This window comes from Apus apus, chromosome 4, assembly GCF_020740795.1.
Source record: "Apus apus isolate bApuApu2 chromosome 4, bApuApu2.pri.cur, whole genome shotgun sequence".
Taxonomy (NCBI): Eukaryota; Metazoa; Chordata; class Aves; order Apodiformes; family Apodidae; genus Apus; species Apus apus.
In genome coordinates this window covers 109,076,096-109,101,170 of record NC_067285.1, presented here as the reverse complement: position 1 = coordinate 109,101,170, position 25,075 = coordinate 109,076,096, and the positions used below count along the sequence as shown (strand labels likewise).

The 25,075-nt window shown below is 44.7% G+C and overlaps 1 long non-coding RNA gene across 1 annotated transcript; it reads left to right on the top strand.

Moving 5' to 3' along the window:
* Nucleotides 1–7,218: 7,218 nt before the first annotated feature.
* LOC127384749 (uncharacterized) lies at nt 7,219–12,616 on the top strand. The gene is made up of 4 exons (XR_007889488.1): nt 7,219–7,317; nt 8,345–8,550; nt 11,001–11,163; nt 11,833–12,616. It is a non-coding gene; the product is annotated as an uncharacterized LOC127384749 (long non-coding RNA).
* Nucleotides 12,617–25,075: the final 12,459 nt, after the last annotated feature.

Sequence of the window (25,075 nt, the reverse complement as noted above, 5' to 3'; positions counted from 1 at the left end):
GGGGGTTTGGTGGTTTTATTTTGGGAACATGCCCTACTTAAGTGTGAACCAGTGCGTGTTCCCAGCACCTCTTTGATTACCCTATGGAGAATTTGGATACAGATGTGAGCTATGTGGCTTTACCCACCAAAGCAGCAATTCCACAAGCCCATCAGCTCTGAAGAGGCTGTTTGCTTCATCCAGGGGATCCATGTGGCTGAAGCAGCCCTCTGAAATCACTGCTAGTCCCAAATGTCTGGGTGGTGAAGGAACAGACATTTTCTAAATCTTGGCAGGGTCAGTGTTTGATTTCCCAGTGGTGACAGTCTCCCCCTTTTAAATACTCACAGTGCTGAAAACTGCTGTGAGTTTGTCATGTGCTGATGGGTAGTTTCTCTCAGAGGTCTAACTCCTTGAAAATATTTGTTTTTTCTTGTTGAAAGAGGAGGTTTCTTGCTGTGATGGTTACTGTTAAGGACTTCAATGTAGGAACTCAGATCATTAAAGGCAGGAAAAAAGTAAACTCCAGATGTGTTACTTTTAAGAAATCTTACAGTATCAAGTAGCCTCAGATTATGAATATCTGGGATCACTAATACTAAAAATAAGGAAACCATTTATTTAGTAGTAAAGAGCTTGGAAGCTGGAAAAAGATACCGATGAACAACTGGAAGGAATGATCTGGTTTTCTTACAACTGAATCAGTGGATTTCTTCTCAATGGAAAGATGGAAATCTATTCCTGAGATACCACAAGCCTTCAAAAAATAAAAGATCAAACCATCAAGCTGGGTTGTAGCCATGAGTGTAGTGCTAGACCATGTCCTGGGTCATTTTTGTGACTGCCAGTCTCCTGCTGAGAGTTTTGACCAAGAGGTTCAACTACTTGCCTTCCCAAGCCATCCCTGCCCTGTCCACCCACTTTATGGATTTGTGGCTTGGTGGCAGCTGCCAGGAAGGTGCCCTTCCTGGGTATGGTTTGGTGTGGGGTTTTTCTCCTGCTTGGAAAATCTGCTGGTGTAGTTTTGAAAGGCAAAGGCTGGTGCAGGCCCGAGTTTTCAGCTCTAGGGTACCAGGGTACACCACCTGGGGGGGAGAAGGTCAATGTCCATCCTCTCCACCCTTCCCTGCACTTGCTGGGTGGGTGCTGGGTAGACCCAGAGATGGCCAGGCCTTTGTTCCCAATGTGAGGTTAGAGAGTTAATAAATAATTGCTGGAACAAAGAGGCTGAGGTGAAGTTTTACTGTCCAGGAAAAATCAATACATGGGATTTACTTTGGAAAGATCAGACAGGGATGGTAGTCAACACAGCTCTGTCATTGCTCTGCACAGCATCAGCCAGCGAGGGGAGAGCAAGGCCTGGAGTGCCCCAGCTGAGAAGTCCTGAATTCCTAATGTGCTTCATCCCTGATATCCCTGTGCCTTCTCTAGTCTCCACCTTGAAATGTTTCTAGCTGCATCGCCATCCTTCCCACCACATCTTGGCATGTTATCCATGCCCGGGCATCATCTCTGATGGTGCCTGTCTCCTTTTTTTGGGCTGCAAGTCAACATATGCTGAGGATACTGCAGACCTGCAGCTGACTGACCCACAGCTTATTTAGCTCTAGATGCTTTTCATTCATTAACCCTCCCCCAAACCCAAGTCTTTCCTCTCCTTTGTCAGAGCTGGCTGAACTCACCTCCTAGACCTGAAACATGCCGGGGCTGAGAGCTCACAGAAGCTGTTTTTGAAGACAAAACCAGACTTAAAGAAGTGATAAGGCTTTGCTTCTGGCTTAATGCAGGGCTTGAATGCCAGCACTGAGTTAGTGCATGCCATGGGTGGTGCTCAGCAGGGAGGACGAATGGGAAGGTGGAGAGGAGGAAGATGCTCTGCTCCCACCACCCTGCAGCTGGGCCAGAACCCAACACAAGCAGCTGTATTCACTTTTTAATGCATATAATACATATAATAGTTATTTTTCTATGTATGAAAAGACATGTATTATCCAATAATATCCTTTCAGGTAGGAGTCAGGTGGGATTTCACTCTTCCAAACCCCATTGTGATGAGATGGGGTTGGTCAGAGCCAGCCCAATCCCACCTCCTTGCTTTGCAAGCAGCGTGTGCCTGACAGAGCGGAGCAGAGAGCAGGAGGAGGGGTGACAGTGGCCTTTTCTCTCACCCTCTGTGGGTGTGTGTGTGCAGGACAGCAGGGCCCCAGTGCCACTCGTGTCCTCACAGTGGCTGTGGGATGACACGCACGACAGGCTGACCCAGAGAGGAGCTCTGCAGTCTTAAAAATCAAATCTACTCCTGTGGCTCGTGAAATGGGGACACTGCTTCTGGCTGACATTCAATTACATGTTGTGTGTAAAGCTGACAGCAAATTACAAACCAGCAGGCAGAATTTGGAGCTCTTCTCACTTCTCAGAAGCAATCCCTAATCACAGAGAGCTTGGTCTTTGCTTTCTTTTCCTATTCCAACCTGTTTACTTGCTCTCCGTTGCTCTGTGCTCTCATGTGTTTCTCTGGGTTGCAGGCAGGAATTACAGGGAGAGGCTGGGAATGTCTCTGGTGACAGTTCATGGTCAGCTTCTGCCAGGTGCCAGCCTGGGGATGTCAGGCAGTTTGCATGTAGCTGGGACTCTCAGCCCTCAGGCTTAGGAATATGGTGAGAATAATTCCATGCTCTTTGTGTGGCATCGTGCTGTTTTTAAAAGCCCTACCTCTAAGCTGAGATACCAAACCTTTTCCCTTATGGCAATTAGAAGAGAGGTACATGCTGCTTTCTCACAGATCCTTCCCCTACTATTTATTTATTAATATGTAAATTTATTATGTGGTCACTTTTTAGCAGAAGCTACCTCCAAACTGCTATCTCAAATATATCTATGGATATATGGAATTATATAGATGTGTGGCAAGATACATATATATATATATATATCTTGATGCATTGCTTCAAATTTTCATGAAAGGTTTAGATGCAAATAATATTCCTGATAAGCAAATCAGAATAGAAGTTTTGGAGTCATGGATCCAGCCCTAAACTAACCATGCAGCTGTGAGTGTGCATGTAATTATGCACATAAATAGAAATAAATAGAAATGAGTCTGCCCAGTAGTGAAGAAGTTAATTGCAGCAATCTCTTTGCAGAGTGAAAGTAACTATTCATGCAAATCATCTCCTTGAAATTTGCCTGCACACCTGCAAGTCCAAGTGCTTTGACAATGCATGCAACTAGGTGGTAGTATTTGTGGTGCCTTTGCAAGGCTGTGAGTGAGCAGTTGAGAAGGACCAAGACCAACATCCCCAGGGCACTGCACATGCTGTTGTCCTTAGGTACTGTGTGAAAAACAGGCAGAGCAGGGATTTCCTTGGAGAATTTACTGCTGTGGCTTTTCCAGTTCTTCTAAGGTTGGAAAACACAGAGCCTTGAGTTGGAAAAGACACATCTCAGTGATAGAAAGCCATGAGAAATGTTATTTATTAAGAGATTTAAATAATGCAGCTGGGAAGTTTGGCTGCAGGTGGAGAACAAGCCAATCCAACCCCCAAAAGAGCAGAGATAAAAATCACACAGAAGTACTTTTTCCCAAACACTTACTTGGCTGAGAATTCAAAACCACCACAGTTCTGGGTTAAACAAATTAATTATTGACTATCTATCAGGAGTGACTCCTTCTCCAGGATATCCGCTTTTAGTGGAGAAACACACACCTGGGAAATCATGCCAAGTTTGACCTGGGAAATTCTGGCTTCACCCCAAATCCAGCTTTGATGTGAAAGGCTCATTTCCAAGCCCAGCCTGGAAGCCAGAGAGGGATGGGTGCACCACGGGTGACCTCTCTCTTCCCCTGCAGCTGCTCACCCTCCTGCTCATTCACCCTCTGGCCCAGGCGACGGATGAACGAATTCCCAAATTCCCATTCCTTTTCTGCCCAGATTTTGTTTTTTTTTTTTAACAGCTGCTGAGCACGTGGGACTGGATCCTTGCCCTTTGAACATCCTCCACCCCAGCGGCAGTGCCGTGGCTCTCGCTCAGGCAGGCGACGCTTCGCCTTCAGAGGATGTTGGCAGGAAACAGTTTTGACCTCACAAAAGGAAACAATTTCATACCCAGCAGTCACTAGACCGTGGGACTCCTTGCCACAAGATCCGTTGGTGATGAAAAGTCTAAAGGGATTTAAGAAGAGATTAGGCCCAGTTATAGAGAAGAGGGTCCTCAGCAGCTCCAGGGCACATCTGCGTAGTTACAGCCCCTGTTCCAGAAATCCTCAGTTTTCTTCTTGCCAGCATCTGAGAAAGAAAACCAGGGAAAGGATCACACCCTCTGCCTGCCTTTTTTTTTTTTTTCAATGGTGCTGTTGGACAGCTACAGTGGCCTATGGAGATTTTTGTCCTGGCCCAGCTGAGGTGCTTTTTTGGGATTGCCAGATCAAACACCTCCACCTGAGCCTGCTGCATGTGACTGTTTGAACCTGGGGGTAGGAGATACCAGATTGGCTTGAAGGAACTGTTCTACAGCTGCTTGCTACTGGTGTGGTTCACCTGCTCAGGGCCATAGGGGCTTGTTTCAATATTTGCTTTCTTTGTTGTTTTTTTTTAGTACTTTGGCTGACGTTTTGGGCAGCGTTTAATGCAAAGAAGAGCATCTTTGCTCAGAGGTTTCTCTTCCCAAATCACTCCTCTTTCTCTGAAGGAAGGGGAGTTTGCAGCAGGATGTCTCCATGCTGTGATGCACTGCCCTGGTCTCCTCTTCTGATTCTGGGACATGGGACCATGTAATGGACTCTTCTTGTAGCCAGCTATGAAGTTTTCCTGGTTTTCTGAGCCCTCCCCTCAATGCCCATCATGTTTTTGTCTTGCCCCAGAATTCCATGCAGCCTGTTTTTTTCCTGACTTCCTTTTCCAAACTGCTGGGCTGGGGGACAAGAGCCCCAGAGTTTGAGCCCTTGTGGTCCTGACAGCTTCTCTTCCCCATCCTTTCATCTTCTTCCTGGCAGGTTTAGCTCTAGCCAGTTGCCCTTGTGTCAGAAATGCCATTGCCATAGGCAGTCCTGGCTTGAGGCAGGAGGTGGAACAAATGATGTCTCTCAGTCCATCTCTCCTGAACTTCTGTGATTCTTCCCATTCTTCCAACTGGGTTATCACTGGCAGTGGAGAGGTGAATTTAGAGTGAGTGCTGTCTGATGGTCCTCCCTGCCTCTGGATCCAGTAGCAACCTAGTGCAGTGCTGGGGAGGAGATGCAAAAGCGATTCTGGAAGCACTGACCTCTACATCATGTGCTCTCAAGCACATGGTGTGATTCTTGGGCTGCCCTACACAGGGACAGGAGTTGGACTCAATGATCCTGATGGGTCCCTTCCAGCTCAGCATATTCTATGATTCTGTGATTCTATGTATTAAGGCCATGAGGATTCTTTCAGCTTCAGGTCTGACCTTCAGCAGCTGTGCCATTAGGTTTTTGGCAATAAACATGCATACAGTGCAGGAAGGTTTTTGTTTCAACAAATGTCCTGGTGGAGTAAAAGCTCAGGCCTGGAGCAGACCAGCTGGGTGTGGGTTACCTTGAGGGTTCCAGGCTAACCCTAAGGCTGCTGACTCCATCCTAAGTATCAACAGCTCTAGAGTGAAACAAGTAGACCAAGCCCAGCCAGGCTTGAGGCAGCACGATGGGAAGAGTTGTTTTCAAACTGGTTTAACTTCAGCCCCAGCATACATGAATGCTCCAGCAGGCCCAGGCTTAACAAAAATCATAAATGTAAGTCAAAGAGATCACCTGAAATCTGGCCATAAAAAATGATTGATATCTCAGTGAATTATTTTGTTCTTTCACCATATCTAGATTCTGAGCTGCATTAGCTGAACCAGCCGGTGCAAGTTTTCTAAATTGATTTTAAATTGACCTAATTAAAGCAGTAAGAGCACATAATGGAGAGGTACTTAACCCAATTTAACCCTTCCTTAAATCAATTACACTAAAATTTAGTCATTTGCAGGCAAAGCTAAACCAATTTAAGAAAGAGTTAAGACAGGTTAAGTACCCTTGTAGGGCAGGTGTGCATTATTTTAGACTAATTAAATACTATCTAGTGCATGTTGTAATGTAGCCAGACCACAGCCAATGTCACCCATAATACACAATTCATCAATTCAGGAACTCCAGCTATTATGGTCACAAGTGCCAGTGGCTGCCAGGCCACCACCAACCATGACATCTCAATTTGTTCCCTCTATACTGCACCCACTACTTCGTGTTCAAGTCATCTGCTACAGGAACCTCAGAGTTTTCTGCCCCAGCTTGTGATCTGATGAGCTCCCATCCCATGAGGACACCACAAGTGGCCTTGAATTGAGCCATCTGACATGAGTGTCTCATTGTGAAGATGTGATGGCTTGTGATAGATGCATGACAAGACATGTAGTGTGAGAGAAGCCACTGAGCCCTGGGGAAGAGGACAGCAGAAACCCATGAGCTGGATGGTTTATTAAAATACCTCTTTCAGACAACATCTGTCTCAATCTGAAGACCTCAGAAGAATGGGGAACACATTGGTGCAAACTCCCCGTGGTTACAGCTGTAAATGTCTTCTGAGCTTCCCACCTGAATCAGTCCAGCTTCAGCTCATACTGACTGGCTCTTCTGCTGCCTTTTCCTTAGCACTGAAGTGCTAAAGAGCACTTTAATGAGGGTTTTGCTTTTTTCCCTGCCTGGGAAGGTATGTCAGCTTTTTAAATCATTATAAACAGTGTTGCCATCCCTGACTAGTAATTGCTGTTGTTAAAGATAATCAATAAAGACAAAATTATCTGTGCATGGCAGTGAGCGAGCTGGATGGGTAAGTGTCCTGGTTTGAGCCAGGATGAAGCCAATTTTCCTTTCACTGATGGGTTTTTTTTTCCTTCAGCAAGCTTTCTTTTAATTAGTCACAGTGTGTTCTAACTAAGGCTGATAAGAGAGGAATGTTTTTCTAACTGCTGGGGCTTCAAGGTGGCACCTTCACTCTGCCGGCTCAGACACTACGGGGAGATCTGTGACCCCCCTGTAAGAGGCTGAGTTAGACAGACAGCAAAACTGGCCAGAGATATTCCATCCCATGTATCCACGTAAGCTCAGAGGAAGGTCAGAGATCACAGAAGACAGCTTCCTTCCTGCTCCTTCTTCCCTTCTCCCCTGCCCACGGCCGGTGTCTGGGAAGGACTCCGTCCATCCAGCACCATCAACCCCCAGGCTCGAGCTCTCCTGACCCTCATCACTCTCTGCTTTCTCCAGCAGCAGCTCCGGGATTTCTCAGGACTGCTCCAGCTGAGGGGGAGTGTGGTGGGAGTTGCTGCGGGTGCAGGGAGGTGAGAGGCTTTTGCACATACCTGAACATATCTGTATATAATTGTATATATTTTCTTATGTCATTAGAGTTTAATTAAAGCTGTGTAGTTTAGTTTTCAATCCAGCCAACTCTCTCTCTCTTTTTCTCTCTCTCCTTCCCTACCTGGGTGGGAGGGGGAGGGGATCGAGAGCATTGTTGTCAGACCTGAGTCAAATGGTGACAACAATTTATTGGCACCCCATGTTGGGCACCAATAAATTGTTGTCATCTGATTGAGGAGGGCTTGCTGTTCTCTCTGCTTGAGAGTGGTCTGATTTTTTATCTGTTTGAGAGGTACCTGCTCCATCAACTGATTTAGAATCCTCTCCTTCCTCAGTTTCAGTCTCCAGACTGCTAAGGCCTTGTCAATTAGAATACATTTTTTGAGGGACGGATCTGAGTTTTGGAAGATCAAGCTGAAAGGATGAAGAAATCCTTGCTGTGTCACTCCACCTCTCTGAAAGTGGCAACTCCATCACTTATTGCCTCCTGGTTCCTTCGATGGACTGAATTTTCTTCCAACTGGTCCATCAAAGCACCACTTCCAGTCTCCTCCTGTCCTAGCTCTCATCCTTGTGAAGGGGATAGCCACCAGGTGGGAAGAAGGCAATTTGGGGGACAGTGTTAAGGGATGTTGATTGTCAGCAGTGGCTTTTACAAACTGTGGCACTGCTGGGGAGATAAGGATGAGCATTGTTCTGCTCTGCTATCAGAAGCAGTGCCAAGGCACTACAAGGTCAGTTGAATGAGTTCCTAGTATAGAGAAAACAGGTTCTGGTGGAGTGTCATTCTTGTTCATGAACAAAATGAACTAGGGAGGAGGTGATGACAGCAAGTCACTCTGCTTCTGTGGTAGTTCCAGAAATGCACCCTGGGGAAGGGGATTTAAGGAGCAAAGCTGTGGCTGCAAGACGGGCTGCTCAATGCACCTGGTCTACAGCCAAAGCATGGAAGGAGAAAGTAAACACTTCCTGCCTGACCTACATTCTGCATCCATTCTGTGGCAGGACACGTTAACACAGGCTGAAGGCCAACAGAAGGCACATCCAGAAAGCTACTGGAGCTGGGGCCAGGCTTGCACGGTGGTCTGTGCAGAGCAGAGCCAGTCACACTGTGCAGGCTGGGAAGCAACGTGATTAATATAGAAGACATGAACATGGCAGTGAAACCAGAGGGCTGCTGCCAAACTGTGATGAAGAAGTAAATCAGGAAGGTGAGGTTTCTTGTCGCGGTTGTGCAGTGAGATCTCTACACACATTCTTCCAGAGCTGCCAGGGACCTACAAAGTAGCTGCATGCAAGCCAAAAATTAACCATCAGAAAACTGCATGTACCCTACGTGGCAGGTTTGAACAAAGTGAACTCTTTCCTGCAAGATAAAAGATAAGGCTGCTTCTTGAATTATTTTTAGTAGTATTGTCATAGAAACCACGATAACTGTTGCAGGGCAAAAAAAGCCAACTGCATTTCACCAGGAGCCTCGCTGTCCCTAGGGATGCAATGTCTCACATGCCCTCAAAATGGGGAATAGAGAAGGATCTGGGCAGCTGTACAGAGAGCACCAGCTAAAAGCAAGTGAAAAAAATGAAATGATCATTGGTATTAGTTGTCATACTGGCCTCAGTGCCAGTTTTGGCAGTGTTATTGCCAGGAGACAGCTGGAGGAGTGAGGCACTGGTTCTACTGCAGTTTGCTACAGGATGGCTGGAGAAATGTCACCTAAAAGGACAGGTGAACACCCTTTTTAGTGTGTTACTGATGAAAAAAAGGGGCTTAAAATGGATACGTGTTTTTTGTTGTTTTTAAGATGACCTTTGTCCAATGAAAAGCAGATTTAATGTAAAACAAATTTTAGTCAATTGTGGTTATAAAGAAAATGAAGTTACTGCTCTAAGGTGCTAAAAAGCCCTCATTACCCAGCCTGTATCTGCTGTACATGGGGGTTTATAAAGCTGATGCTGAGAAGCTCTCAAGGCCTGAGTGTTCTAGGGTTTCCAGGCCAAAACCTTGTCATCCCACCTTCATCTCCACACACGACAAATGTCAAACCATATAATTTCTAAAGATGAGAATACCTAAGCATGCCTAAGTTAATCATAGAATCACAGAATGTCTTTGGTTGGAAGGGGCCTCTAAAGGTCATCTAGTCCAACCCCCCTACCACAAGCAGGGACATCTCACACTAGAAGAGATTGCTCAGAGCCCCATCAAGCCTGACCTTGAATGTCTCCAGGGATGGGGTCCCCACCACCTCTCTAGGCAGCCCATTCCAGTGATCCGCCACCCTCATATTAAAGAATTTTTCCTAGTGTCCAACCTCAATCTGCCCTTTTCTGGCTTGAAATCATTACCCCTTGTCCTATTGTTACATGCCCTGGTGAGCAGCTCTTCCCAGCCTTCTTATGGGCCCCTTTCAGGTGTTGGAAGGTCTCTATAAGGTCCCTCTGGAGCCTTCTCTTCTCCAGGCTGAACAACCTCAACTCCCTCAGCCTGTCCTCATAAGAGAGGTGCTCCAGCCCTCAGATCATTTTCATGGCCCTTCTCTGGACACGTTCCAACAGGTCCACATCTTTCTTGTCCTGGGGGCACCAGAGCTGGACACAGTGTTCTAGGCGAGGTCTCACCAGGGCAGAGCAGAGGGGCAGAATCACCTCTCTTGATCTGCTGGCCACACTTCTTTTGATACAGCCCAGGATGCAGTTGGCCTTCTGGGCTGCAACTGCACATTGGTGCCTCATGTCCAGCTTTTGATCCACTGCAACCCCCAGGTCCTTTTCCACAGGACTGTTCTCAAGTGTGACCTCCACCAGCCTGAATTCATATCTTGGGTTACCTCGGCCCAGGTGCAGGACCCTGCACTTGGCCTTGTTGAACCTCATGAGGTTCACCTGGGCCCACTTCTCTAGCTTGTCCAGCTCCCTCTGGATGGCATCCCATCCCACTGGCATATTGACAGCACCACCCAGCTTGGTGTCATCAGCAAACTTGCTGAGGGTGATCTCAATGCCACTTTTTAAAAGCTTTTCTGATGTATTAAAAGCCCACTTTTTAAAATAATAATAAGTGAAGGTGGTTGGGGCAAGTAAACTCAGCTCTGTTTTCTTACCACTAATAAAATGTTAGTCATATTGGTTTAAAAAAAAAAGCCAAAGACCTCGTTTTCCAAAATATTTATCTGCCTTATCTTCTTACCTTTCATGAGAAGCAATAAAACACCGTCCCCAACACAGGGTGACTGGAAGAATATAGATAGGAATATTATTACCATAGAATATAATTCCATTATCAGTGACATTTATAACTCTAATTTGATTTAAATAGCCATATTCTATGGCTCTTCTGTGTGGTTTCCTTACAGTCTACTCCTTCAGAACCCAGATTAATTTTTATAGCTCTGCTTGCTGCTGCTGCCAAAGAAAAGCTGCAGCTAGGTGACTCAGCCACAGTCATGTGTGAGCCACCTGAGATACCACACTGCTTTGGTTTCCAGTTCTGGAGATCCCTGTTACTATCCATCAGGGGCTGTAATGCCTAATTAAATGAGCTTTTTGTTTTCTTTTCCACTCTAGCATTTTAATACTGTTCAACCTTGCTTGAGGCAAGGTCTGTGTACCTGCTTGCCTGACGTTGTTTATCTGAAATTTGATGCTGGTTTTCCCCTGAGGTTCATCTGACCCAACCTCCAGGCCTCCCACAGAGATGTGGATATTTGAGCCAGACTCTCCGGGCTTCTTTTAGCAGCAGCCAAGAAAAATAGGCACGTTCAAGGTAGGGTTCACCTCCCTCCACACAGCAAGGCTTGCAGCAGCATGAGGAGACCCCAGGCTGTAAGTAAGAGCTCCACAATCATCCACGACTCCATCAAACGCCTCCTAAAATCCGGGGGGTGGGGGAGGTACATTTGCAATGAATTTTATAAGGGCTTTTCAGTACAGGCTATGGCAGAAAGATTTGTCAACATAACCACAGGAAGTGCAGTTACCTCTGGGAGAAGATAGTCCAGCAAATGCTCTGGGAGAGTTGTCCCCATCAACCTTTCAGCCAAAATAAAAAAGTCACAGAAAACACCTTTTCACTACTCAAGTTCAAAGACTGGGCTTGATCCCTGCAGCCACAGGGGTGGTAAATGTCCTTTGTGCTTGTTGTTCCTTATGGAACAGACAGTTAGGATTACATGCAAATGCTGCAGTCTCGTGCTTGTTAATGTGTTGTTTTCTCTCTAATGCTTTTAAACTAGTAAACTTCAAAGCAACAAGTATTTCATAGTGATATAAGTGCATTTCCATTTGAGGAGGGAAATAAACTACAATGGTACGAGCATGCTTATACTAGAATATTTGTGGCTTTTCCTGGTAGGATGCCTCTGAAAAAAAACAACCCCAAGCAAACAGAAAAGTTCATACCCCTAATTAAAGCAGTTATAATCTTTATAAGGGATTACAACACCAAAGGCCAGACTGCCATCCCCAAAGCTTGCTGCCTCTTGCGTGTTTCAGAGGCGCCAGAAAAGCTCCTGACAAGTGAACTGAAACCACTTGCAGAGGAAGAACCACAGCAGCATCCAGCCGCTCCGGCACCAGGAGCACGGGGATGCTGCCTTGGCTCCGGCACCGCCTGCTCTGCCTGGGTTTCTGAGTGCTGCCCCGGGCCTAAAAAGGGAAGTATTTCTAAAATTATTCACTATAAAAAGCATTCACTCGGTCTCTGGTCAGAGGGGAGAGAAAAGTCTGTAAAGGGGCATTCAAGCCACCAGTCTCTCTTCCACCTTAATGTTTCCCACAGGTTTTGGAAAGATCTCTCTTCCTGTGAGCGTTCCCAGCGCACAGATTCCCGGCCAGTTCAAGCTTCAGCTAAAAATAAAAATGCTCGGGTTAACCTTGGGTTGCTCCCTACAGAAGGAAATGTCCTGTCTCTGCTCAGCTTGCCAGGGGAAAGGAGCACTGTGGGCACTGCCAGAAGGATGGAAATTTCCGAGACCAGAAGGCTCTCAGCAAAGCAAGGCAGCCTTTCGGTGGGGTTCCCACCATGAGGACTTCTGTCATGTTCACACACTCCCAGACTACAACAGTTCCTCCTGAGTATTCACCATGCTCCTGTGGGACAAGTGTCCTGGAGTTGTCAGCTCATGGAGATCACATATGTTACTATGCAAGGCTTAAAAATAAGTATAATATCCAAGCAAGGTGAATGATAGTTTTTTTGATAACAAGGAACATTAACAAAAATAAATATATATGTTTCTTATTGTGTTTTAAAACACAGCATCCTTCCCACAAATTATTCCTGTGGTTTCTGATTCAACACTTTTCTTGAAAGCAAAGACTAGGCCAGCAGTGTTTCCTCTTGCCCTGGCTGCAGAGCTGTATTTATACTCCTGCTTACTAAGGCAGCATCTGAACAGCCAGGAGCTCACAGGCTTCAGCCACTGTGTCCCAGGAGCAAACCTTTCAGCAGAAGAAGATTGTTCCAAGATGAAACCAACATGCCTTCCCAAAGATGGTTTGGTTTCTTAGGGTACTCTTTTCCAACAGAAATAGAAACAAAAATAGAAAGAATAGACAATGCAAATTTAAGTCAAATTAAAAGACATGGCACAACACGCTGAGCATCCAAAGCATGGAGAGGGTCCAAAATGCCTCCAACCAACTCTGCAACTGAATTTTCAAGTTACGTGCTTTTGCAGGAAGAATTGTCTAGAAATCTCTAACAATGTCAAAACCAGATTATTTCTGTCTCTCAACCTGAAATGCCACATCTTAAGCAAGTCATCTGGCAACAGTGGGACGGGTAGAGCTGGCATGGGTAGGCTCAGGGCACTTAGTTCTGAACTGGCTCACCAGCCTGGCTGGCAAATACTGCTCTTCTCTGTTTTCAGTGTTGGTTTATCTTGGCTCAGGCATCACTTTTGTTCCCTGGCACAACTTCAATGACATTAATGAGTGAGTGTGATGTAACATTGGTACATTTTGAGGAAGAGCAGTTTGATTTCTGCTGTCAAGATAAGACATCTCCCACGTGCTGCAAGTGCTGGTGGTCTTACTGCAGTGGAGAGGCTGGCAGGTGAGTTCACCCTCTGAAGAGGGGGTCGTAGAAGCACTGCTGGGCCCCGACCTCTAAATGCCTGCCTCCTGCCTCTGGATTATTAGGGCACCCACTGGCCCCTGTTGTAACATCTATCCAGATTTACAAAGAAAAAGTGTAAGGAAGCTCTTTTTCTGTGAGCTGTTGAACTGAAACAACCTGATTTAACAATGACTCAGAGTGGGCTGCTTCTGATGAGTACTCCTCATAAGAAAACCTGATCTTGACAATGGGGGAAAAGGAAGAAAGAAGGAGATGATTCGAACCTGCTCAGAAGATGCTCTGGTCATGCGTGTGCTACACAGGTGACCACATGATGATGGACAGATGGCCACAGACATGATGCATGGTGGGTCCCTGACCATGCTGCCCTGCTGGGTTTAGCACGGGGTAGGGGAACAGAGACATTTGCTGGGGTAAACTTTCTGGAGAGGAGGGACCAGCTGGGGGGATTTCTATGTGCAGTAAATGAGATGTGTCAAAACCGCCCAGTGCAGCCTGGATAACCTCCTGCTCTCAGAGCTTGTCCCCTTCCCCTTCCGGCACCAGCAAGCAGCCTCACATCCCCATGGGATGAAAACAGGACTGTTTTGATCTGTCCCTCATGTGGCCTCCATCGTGCCTGTTCTTTTTCAAGCCTTTTAATTGTTTTGTCCTGCTCTGATTCCTATTATGGCACAGTAGAACTGTGTGCTGAGGAGAGCAGGATTTACTTAATTTGTTATGCAGTTCAGAGAAGTAAAAGTAACTCTTAAATGACAGATCTTCAGCAGATCCTGAAAACTCTGCATAAACTCTTGACACGGCCAGGCACTATTTATTCACAACGTAACACAAAGCAGGACCTTGTCTGCCCACGGCACGTTGTCAAAATATGCTCTTCGTGCTTTCTACAGCTGAGAAAAGCCTTGATGGGTTCTGGTAATTGCTCTTGCATCTGTCAGGCAACTCTAAATCAATTATTTCCTCCTCCTCATTACTCCTCTGGGCTCACAGAAAGCAAAGAAAATTCAGCACATGGCAATAGAAACAGAAGTGTTCGGGAGTGTTGAGTTGGCTGGAGGTCAATGGTCACTCTTCAATGTCTCTTGTAAGCAAAAATCCCCCTCCTCCCAAAGCAAAGCCATAAACTTGGATTTCAAGGCATTGGTTAGTCAGGTTAATGGTTGGACTCAATGATCTTTTTCAATCAAAACAATTCTATGACTCTGTGGTCTCCCTGGGACTCATCCTGCAACTCAGCAGTTGTAGCCCTGCTGCCCAGTTCAAAGTCACACATATTATGCGCAGAGAGTTAACTCTGACTCTGTATTAGGTACAAACAGTTTTGGGAAAGCATGCACCAAAGCAAACAACAGCTTGCACATCTCCTCAGTTTCCTAGATCTTCCCACCACCTGAAGAAGAGGCCTTCTCAACCATGGAGCAGAGCTAATAAGCACCTTCCCCTTCTACAACAGCTTTACATCTTCTACATCAGCCTGGTGGAGTTTGTCCCTGGCAGCTGTAGCACCACTGCAATCCTCTATTTCATCTCTTTGCTACGTCTGCAGCAGCCTAGCCTCTTTCACAACAAGTTGCCATCCTGCTGCTCACACTAATAAATACTTTTCACCGTGGCTCTCTGGGTTGCCTTGAATATAACCCCGTACCAGAGGTGCTCTTGGAGGCTGCAATTCTTTCCGTCATCGTCTCACTAGCCTCTTCATTTTCACTTTTTAATCACTGCATATCTGGTTTACTTCAAGCAAAACTGCTGTGAAGTGGGGGTTTTCTGAACAGCATGGTCCTTTTTTATTACTTCACAGAGGGCTGAATCAGTGAAGTGACTAGTTCTGATTTGCTAAGGTGGCACTCCAAATGGGCTGTATTTTGAGCATGTTGCCTATGAAGACAGGCTGAGAGAGTTGGGGCTGTTCAGCTTGAGAAGGCTCTGGGGAGACTTTAGAGCACCTTCCAGCATCTGAAGGGGCTACAGGAAAGCTGGGGAAGGGCTTTTTACAAGGGCTTGTTGTGAGAGGACAAGGGGTAATGGATCAAAACTGGGGAGAGTTAGATTAGACATCAGGAGGAAATTCTTCACTATGAGGGTGGTGAGACACTGACACAGGTTGCCCAGAGAAGGTGTGGAAGCCCCATCCCTGGAAGTGTTCAAGGGCAGGCTGGATGGGGCTCTGAGCAACCTGGTCTAGTGGGAGGTGTCCCTGCCCATGCAAGGGAGTTGGATCTTTATGATCTTTAAGGTCCTTTCTAACCCAAACCATTCTAGGATTCTGTAATTCTATAATTTTGTGTGGCCAAGCACGGGCATGAGCAAACACAGGCTTGTCATGACTTAGCTGTAAAATACAAATGTATCTCATTTAAATGTATGCATGGGGCAACTTACACATGGAGGTCAGGTCAAGGGATTGCTTGAGATAACTTGACCCATACAAGTCCATGGGACCTGACAGGCTGCATCCATAGAGCTGAGAACTGGTTGATGTCCTCGCAAGGCCACTCTCTGTGATCTTTGAAAGGTCATGGAGATTGGTGGCAGATCCCAAAACTGGAAAAGGGCAAATTCAAGACACATTTTCAAAAAAGGCCAAAAGTTCAACCTGCAGAAAACAGGTGAGACAGTCTCAATTTGGACCCTGGGAAAATTGTGGAGCATGCCCTCCTGGAGCACTTTTCTGGGCACATTTCTGGGCACCTGAATGAGAAAATGACATGGAAGAAGCTTGGATTTAACAAGTGTAAATCATGCCTGATGAACATGATTCCTTCCAGTGATAAAATGACTGGATTTGTGGATGAGGGGAGAGCAGTATATGTCACCTACTTTGACTTTAGTAAGCTTTCAACATTATCTCCAACAATATTCTTGTATCCAAGTTAGGATGTTATGGTCTGGAGGGGTGGGCAATGGGATGGGTAAACACCTGGTTGGATGATCAAGCTCAGAGGAGTTAATGGGATGGGCTCCTTCTGGAAGCTGCTAAGAAGTGCAGAACTGCAGGGGTCTATCCTGGGACCTGTCCTGTTTAACATCTTTATCCATGATCTGGAACATGTGACAGGGTGCACTCTCATCCAGCCTGCAGGGGACACCAGTCCATATACTTGTGGGCAGGGCTGCCATCTAGAAGGATCTACACAGGCTGGAGGAATGGGGTGACAGAAACTGTATGAAATTCAGCAAGGACACATGTAAAGCCCTGGACTGTGGAAAGAAGAACTCCTGGCAATGGCACAGGTTGGGGAATGACTGGGTGGGGAGCAGCTCTTCTGAGAAGGACCTGGGGTCTTGGTAGCCAACAGGTTGCACATGAGCCAGCAGTGTGACCTGGAAGCAAAGAAGGCCAAAAAGCATCCTGGGCAATATTAACAGGATCACAGGCAGTGGATCAATTGCACCCCTCAACATAGCACTTTGGAGATCTGGAAGGGCTACCAACATGGTTGAGGGCTAAAGCACATGCCCCGTGAGGAGAGACTGAGGAAACAGGAAACTTGTCCAGCCTGGAGAAAAGATTCATAGGAGGTCTGACAGCAGCCAACCAGTACCTGTGAGGAGATCTCTGAGCGGATAGAGCCAGGCTCCTCACTGGGGTCCATGGTGGGAGGATGAAGAGACAACAGGCATCAGCTGAAACATGAGAAGTTCTGACCAGGCTTAAGGAAAAAACTTTCTTACTGTGATAACAGCCAAACAGTGGAGCAGCTTACCCAGGGAGGCTGTGCAAACTCCATCCTTGCAGATTTTCAAGTCCTTACTGGATAACATCTTGAGCAACCTGGTCTGACCTCTGAGCTGACCCTGCTTTGAGAAGGAGGTGGGAGAAGAGACCTCCTGAGGTCCATTCTAAGCTGAATGACTAAACAATCCTAATGTACGTAACTTAAGTTGGTCTGCAGAGTAGCTTATCTAAAAAATGTAGGCAAGGTGACTTGAAAGTTTGCTTAACTGATAAAAAGTGGCACAAAAAGAGTGTGGTCTGTGGTGTGTACACACTTCCCATTGAACAACTCTTCTCTTTAGGTCCCCACTTCAGAGACATGACAAAGGTTACAGCAGATACTCTACGTAAACAGGATGACCAAAACTACAGTGTTGGAGTTTAAACCAGGAGGTGATAAGTGCTTGTACTTCACTCTGAAATCTCTTAATCTGCCTCAAGAAAATTCAGGAAAAAATGGCAAGTTGTATCAGTGACTTTTATTGGGTTTTAAAAGATAACTGCTAATGGAGATGCTTGGGAAGTAGGAATGTTCTTGAATATAAAATGCAAACATTTCCTAAGTCCAAAAGAAAGCTTATTAAACAAATCTACAGACTTGCTCCTTTGGCTTGGTGTCTTAGATTGATTCAGTTTACATTTTAACATGGACATCTCCAGGAAGGGCTGGGGCAGAGGAAAAAGAAGAGAAAGAAAGTAGCCAGAAAAACCTTCCTTTTGGCTCAGGCTGATGTGATTGGAGTTAATATTCCCAGGAGTGGCAGCCCACAGTCTTGTGGCTGAGGAACGTCTCCTGGCCAGCTGAGCCACAGAGACAGAGCTTGTAACAACCTCCCAGGGCTGTTTGTCACAGTGGGCTGGATGCTGTTCTCCTCTCAGACTGCTTCACTCCATGTGCTCTTCTCTCTTAGGTTTCTTAGAAAAACTCTTAGACATCTTCAGCCTCGTTAAATGCTTTAAGGTTACACTTGCTCTCCAGTCCCAATGCTTTGTGGCTTTGGGTAATTGCTTAATTGAGCATTTATGAAGCATTAATCTATTTTTCTCTGCAAATGCATTATTAATAATATACAATACAATCTCTGCTGTTAAGGCTTTGTACAATTATTAATAGTCTTAAAACAGTCTGAACTGAACAACTGGAACATGAAAATATTTTTTTCTAGGAAAGAAACTCAGAAGAACACAGACTGTGTCTGGTCTATTATCACTATAAATTACATTTTTTAGTTGATCCTTCTTTACTCCAGTAGTCCTGAGCCTGTCTGCACCAGTTAAAATGGGAAGTATGAATATTTTTACCCTGTTTCCCCTTAATGAACAATGCCAGCTCAGATGTTTGAGAATAACAAACTGCTTTGCATCCACCCATTTTGACCACTGACTTCTCTGACGTGTGATGCTTTATTTTTCTCTATTTACTGTTTTTAATGCTTCTGGGAAAGACACATTAAAAACTTTCAATGAGGGTTTTTTTTTTTTTTTTCAAAATAGTAAGCATGCAAAAATGCTTACACATAATACTAAGGTACACAAATGGTGAAGGAATTAACGCAAAGACAAAAAGGAGGGGCAGAAACCCTACCCTGTTATCTAATGACCTGAAATGGTTTGGGGAGACTAAAACAGTTGGGTTGAGGAGTAAAATTTTCAGGTTGACTATGTTAAAAAAATCTTAAGTACATAAAACCGAATACCAGGCTGGATAAAAGCTCCATCTTAGCCCAGCAGTTTCTGGCAGCAGCTGATCGTATTTGAGTAGGAAGAGAGAAAGAACAGAATCACAGAATTGCTGGAGTTGGAAAGGACCTCCAGAGACCATCCAGTCCAACTCTCCCACTGAAGTAGGATAACCTAGAGCACTTTACACAGGACTGTATCCAGGCGAGCCTTGAATATCTCCAGAGCTGGAGACTCCACAACCTCCCTGGGCAGCCTGTTCCAGGGCTCTCTCACCCTCACTGTAAAGAATTTTTCCCTCATACTTAAATGAACTTCCTGTGTTCCAACTTGTATCCGTTGCCCCTCGTTCTGACACTGGGAACTACACTGGGAACAGGACAAACACATTCTGTATTTCCCCAAAATAACACCCTAGTTCCAGCAGCCTGGAAGTCAGGAAGACATCAAGAGTCTTTGATGATTTTTCAACTGCTTTTTAAGCCTGTGCAAAGTTTTGGTATCTACAATGACCTGAAGCAAAGATTTCTTATAGTTTAATTATAAACTGTATGAAGCATTATCTCCCTTTTTTTTGCTCTGAGCCTTCCAAGTTCTACTTTGATTTTATGTACCTCATCTCTCATGTCTAAGTATCAATCTTGATTCCTCTTCCTTACTTGGACCACTGCAGATTTTATACAGACTATTATTGTCCCTCCATTGCAGACTGAAGGGACCAAATCAAATTGAGCCATGTCCCATTTGGAAGTCCTTCTACTATTGCTGATAATTCCATTATTTAAAAAAAAAAAATACTTTCTGTTTCAACCATATTCATTCTGAGTTGGGGATACAAGAACTCCACAGGGAATTCAAGATGTAGGTGCAACAAGGATTTATACAATGGCATAATTATTCTTTCTCTTTTGATCTCTATTTCTTCCCTAATAAATGTTAACAATAACCCTAACAGTTCTGAGTTTTCATTTTGATCACTGCTGAATCCTGAGCTGATCTTTTCACAGAACCACCTCCTACTACCCCAAGGCCTTTTTCCTCAATGGTCAAAGTCAATTCAAAGCTCCTCAGTATACATATAAATTTAGGATTTATTTTTCCTCATACGTTATCCTTTAATATTTGTGTGATTTTAATTTCACCTGCCATTTTGTCACTGAGTCTATAAGTAACATGCAGTCATTCCCAGGTTTTTTCAGCTAGCCCTACCTTGAGTAGCTTAGTATCATCAACACATGTAGTAGATCACTGTTCACCTCAATTTCTGTCAGTTATTTGTCTATGTTTCAAATCCATTAGCAGCCTGTTTTTTTACTTCCTTTGGGGAGGAATCTTACTGAGTGCTTTTGGAAGTAATCATAGTTGGTTAGTTGAACTTTCCTGGACCATGAGCTTGTTGTCTTCTTCAAAGAAAGCTGACAGATTTGTGAGACATGATTTTGCTTTACCAAAAGCCATAATGACTTCTCCCAATGTAACATCTCCATGTGCCCACTAAATCCTTTCTTTTCTTTAGCATAATTTATTTTTCTAGTAAGGATGTCAGGTTTCTGGGTCTACAGCTTCAAAAATCTTTTCTGAAATCCCTTCAAAAATCTGGTGCCGCATCAGCAACTTTCCAGTTTCCCAGAATGCCAAGGGCCAAGGTAGTTTTAAGTGAGAAATTAGAGACAGCAGTTAGTACCTGAACTACTTCATCTCTGAGCTGCTTGAAAACTCTTGTTTGGACACCATCTGGTCTCAGCAGTTGGCTATTGCTCATTTTGTTAATGTGTTCCTTCATTATTTATACCAACACTTTATTATGAGACAAGTTTTCCCAATTACTCCCCTTCAAGAAGCTTCCCAGTACTGGAGTTTACCCAAGTTCATCCATGCCATTCACAAATCCAAAAATTAATTTAGCTTTTCTTTTATGGCTGTATCTTCTCCAGATCTTCCTTCTGCATCTTAAACAATCTTCTTGCCTTACAGAGCAGTCAAACTCAGAGGGCTCCCTGACTTGTTCCAGGAAAGACTTCTTTTATTTGTAGCGTTTGCAAGTTGACTCTGAATCTTCTTTTTCTTCTCCTTGTCACACTTTTGTATTCAACCCATCAGAGATTACAGTCTTGTCCTAATATGGATACAACTTTTGCTTGTTGAGGGAAGCCTTCATCTAGTAATGTCACTCACCATACTTTTAACTCACACAGCCTTTTTTCTGGAAATGCTCTTTTTCTGGTGCATTAGTTCTGGCTCCAGAGCAGCAGCTTTAAACAGTCTCCATGCAACCTGTGAAGACTCAACTCTTTCAGATGTTCCTTTTAGGCCCTTTTTAATGAAAGGTTTGTCTTGGATTATATTACTCTGCTCTTTTGAAAAGAAAGCAGAATGCTGCTGAGTTTCTTTTTCTTGGTGCTACAAGGGTGTTGAATCCCAGGACATTGCAATTACTGCTGCAGCATGGTTCTTTGTCAATCATATTATGACACTGTTGAGGACCAAACTAGGGATTTCTTTTCCTCTTCCTGTTTCCCAGCTAGCACTCTCAGACAGTTTCTGAACAGTTGGATACAGCATCACCCCCTTCTGTGACATTTACCCAACCTATGTTTGAATTACTGAAGTCACTTATGATTGTGTTTCCTGCCCTGCAGATTCTCTGATCTTCCCCCCTTGGCAGCAGACTGGTAATGCAGTCCTAGTAGTGCATTTTTCTTATATATTTCTGGAACTTCAATTCACTGAGACTATCTTATTTATTGACAGAATTAACTGGTAATCAGAAGATCCCCTAAGCTTTCTTTAAAATATAACATCACTCATCCCCTGCCATGCCTCGTCCTGCCTTTGTATTTACATCACAACAGTGTAATACATAACAAATTTGATCATTCCCTTTTCCTACTAGCTTTCAAAACCTGAGGCTATCCTCCCACTGAGATTAATAATGTTGTGGCTTCTGACTCAGTTGGAAAGAAGATGTGCAGGTCATGGCTCCACATGCTGTTCACGGCAAGAGGGTATGTGCATACTGCATAACTGGGTAATTGGCCCTTTGTCAGCAGAACTGAGGTGTGTGGATTTCTACAGTGGAGTCCTATCTCCATTACTTTGTCCTTAACTCCTTCTGGAATCTATTTTGATTTTTTTTTTGCTGGCACTAAGGATCTTTCATTACCACCAGCAGCAGAAATCTCCTTCCAGGTAGAAGAAGGGGATTGCACATGAAGATGATAAACATCCATATTGGTTTTGCCTTTGTCCTCCATGCATATTGGGCAAGTCCCATCTCTACAGATGACTAATGTCATTACATATCATGTTCTAGGTTTACCATTTATGTCTAACCACGGATGAAACATCACTTTTTTAACTTACTGTGGAAAAACAGCCTGTATTTTTAACAACAAACAACTAGTTACAGAAGCACTCTGTTGAGAAAATGCTTCTCCTATGAACTACAGTGGGACAGTCTAAGCATTTCTTCTCTAGCACAACAGCAGTGTCACTATTCTGTAATTCATTCATCAATCAAGATAAACATTAAAGCATAACACAGCTTAATAAAACCATTAGAGCCTTGCCACAGAAATAATTACAAAGAGTGGTAATAAGAGAGAGCCATTTACTTAAATGGAGAATTCTTTTAAAGTTATGATTTACCTTGCTCCACCCATCAGAGTAGGACAGCTGGAACATGGCAAGCAGCAAAGTTCATGATTCAGACTCATTCCTAGAAGGCAAAACTGGTGACTGAACCTGATAGCATTTTTCTTGTAGGCACCTAAAAATGCTCAGAGCTGAGAGCAAATTTATGGAAATGGGTAGACACAAGCTCACAACTGAAATCCTAATACAGGTGGGGTAAGAAGGCAATGTTAAAAAATCAACTTAGAAAATACCAGGTGAGCACAAATCTAAAACCAGACCCGTAGAAATAATTTTCCTTTAGCAGCTGGTGCCTATGCCAAGGGGATGGTGCTCACAGGCTTGCTTAAAGAAAGATATAGAGGATAAACATGTCACGAGGCTTTCAGAAGCATCCTGGTGACTAAACCCCACTGGTTCAGCAAAGTGCCCAGATGTACTGAAAAACCCTTTCCATGCATGACTACATGGTGAACCATCTCAATGTCTCTGAGAAGCACTAAGTCTCTAACCACACATCTCTGAGATGATGAGAGCTGGTGTCATGTTGGATGAGACAGTGCCCACCTGCCCATCCCGCACTGCCCAGCGGTGGGAGTGATGCACACGCTGCCCCGTGTGCCTCTCCTGCCCAAACCCCAGGCTGACCACCCACCTCCTCCCCTCACAGTCTTTCAGAGCCCCCATCACAGAGCAGCAGCAGTGGGCAGCACCCTCCACACCTGGGCTCACTCCCAAATCCAGACATATTTACTGCCACAGTGCATTACACTGCCACTGTCAAAGTTGCTGCTGTAGTGACATCCTTTCATCAGCAAATATAGCAGCTGAAAATTGATCTGAACCTATTCCTAGTACTTTTGCTCTCTGGTGGAAGTAAACAACATGTTCTGAAATGCTTTCTGCTATTTCTCTTTTTTTTTTTTTCCTTAGAGACACCGTTTCTCTCTTACAATGATGTTGGTTTGGTTTTTTTTCCCCTCAGATTTATTAAGGTTTTATTTCTGATGCACTGAGATCACTCCTGCATATTTTTAAAGAAATCACTATAATGCATCTTTGTTGCAGCTGCTCTTCTTCAAGGCTGCTTGCAAAGCCTGGCTGTTTCCCAGCCAAAGCCCCATGTGTCAGGCCCTGTGACACCCTTGTGCATGCCTGGATGTACAGTCGGGGTCTTTATTTACATCTTCTGGCTTCATCTAAAAGTCCAAACAAATGAATACTTGCTTGCAATTATGGAGGACTAGCATTAAGAGCTAATCCTAAATAAAACTTCTGTCTTCAGTCGTGCCAACAGCTGAAAGAATGGAGAAGGAGGTATTTTGTTTCTGATGTTTCTATTTTCTCTTGAATTCCACCCTGACTGTAAATCAAACCATCAAACCACCAAACAGCCAACAGAACACAAAGGTGATGTATCATCCATTGTAGAGAGAGAGACATAATTTGGCAAGAAACATGAAGGAATGACCAAGATACAGATAAAAAGCACATCTGCACTTACCTTGTATAAAATCTGAAAGCGTCTGAACCATCTTGCTTCAGGACATGAGCTCATCCACCCCTTGCAGGAAGGGAACATGTATCTCCATCACAAAACAGTGGTTGTTTTCAGATCTCTTGCTGTGTTCTCCTCATAGGGATGTGATGCAGACCTCTACCACATCATCCCTTTTTAATTTGAAAGACACCATAGGGCAGTTTTACTCCAGCTTGTCCAAGAGCAGGCATGTCTCCCCGGCTCTCTGGCACGGCCACTGCAGCACGTTAAGTACTGCTCATGTATCAGCAGCCACCAGTGCCTGGAACTGCTCTTTCTGTTTTGTAACAACCATCTATGTTAGGGAGCAATTTTTAGATACCATAGCAATAAGCTAGATATTCAAATTAAATAAATAAATAAAGCTGTAGCTAGCACAATCTGTAATGACTTAATCTGTTTTCTTGCTTAATCAGCTCTCTCCCGCAGCCAGTGCCCAGGCTTTCCAGCTCTGCTCCAGTGGTTTTTCAGCTCTTTTCTTTTTTCAGTGGTTCAACTTCTTACTTCTAGGCCCACAGTCAGGCAGGTCTGTACAGTTGTTTCTCCTCTCTTGCAAGTCAAGCAGCCATTTTCATGAATCTACCACTAAATCACACATTTGTTTTAATACGTATTGTGGTAGCATTGGGCAAGTCTTGTCAGAAAAATGTTTCCTAAAAGAGCTCCAGAGAGGCCTGAAAACCCCTATGCACCCAAGCTCCTGAGAAGTCTAAAGCACAGTATGACGGTGGTGAGACACTGGCACGGGTTGTCCAGAGAAGCTGTGGATGTCACATCCTGGGAAGTGTTGAAGACAGGGCTTTGAGCGACCTGGTGTAGTGGGAGGTGTCCCAGCCCTGTCCAACGGGGTTGGAACTACATCTTTAATCACACAGAATTACCAAGGCTGGAAAAGACCTTTTAAGATCAGCAAGTCCAGCCTATGACCAACACCACCACATCTCCAGACCATGGCACTAAGTGCCACATCCAGCCTTTCCTTAAACACCTCCAGGGACGGTGCCTCCACCACTGCCCTGGGCAGTCCATTCCAATGTCTGATCACCCTCTCCATGAGGAAGTACTTTCTAAAATCTAACCT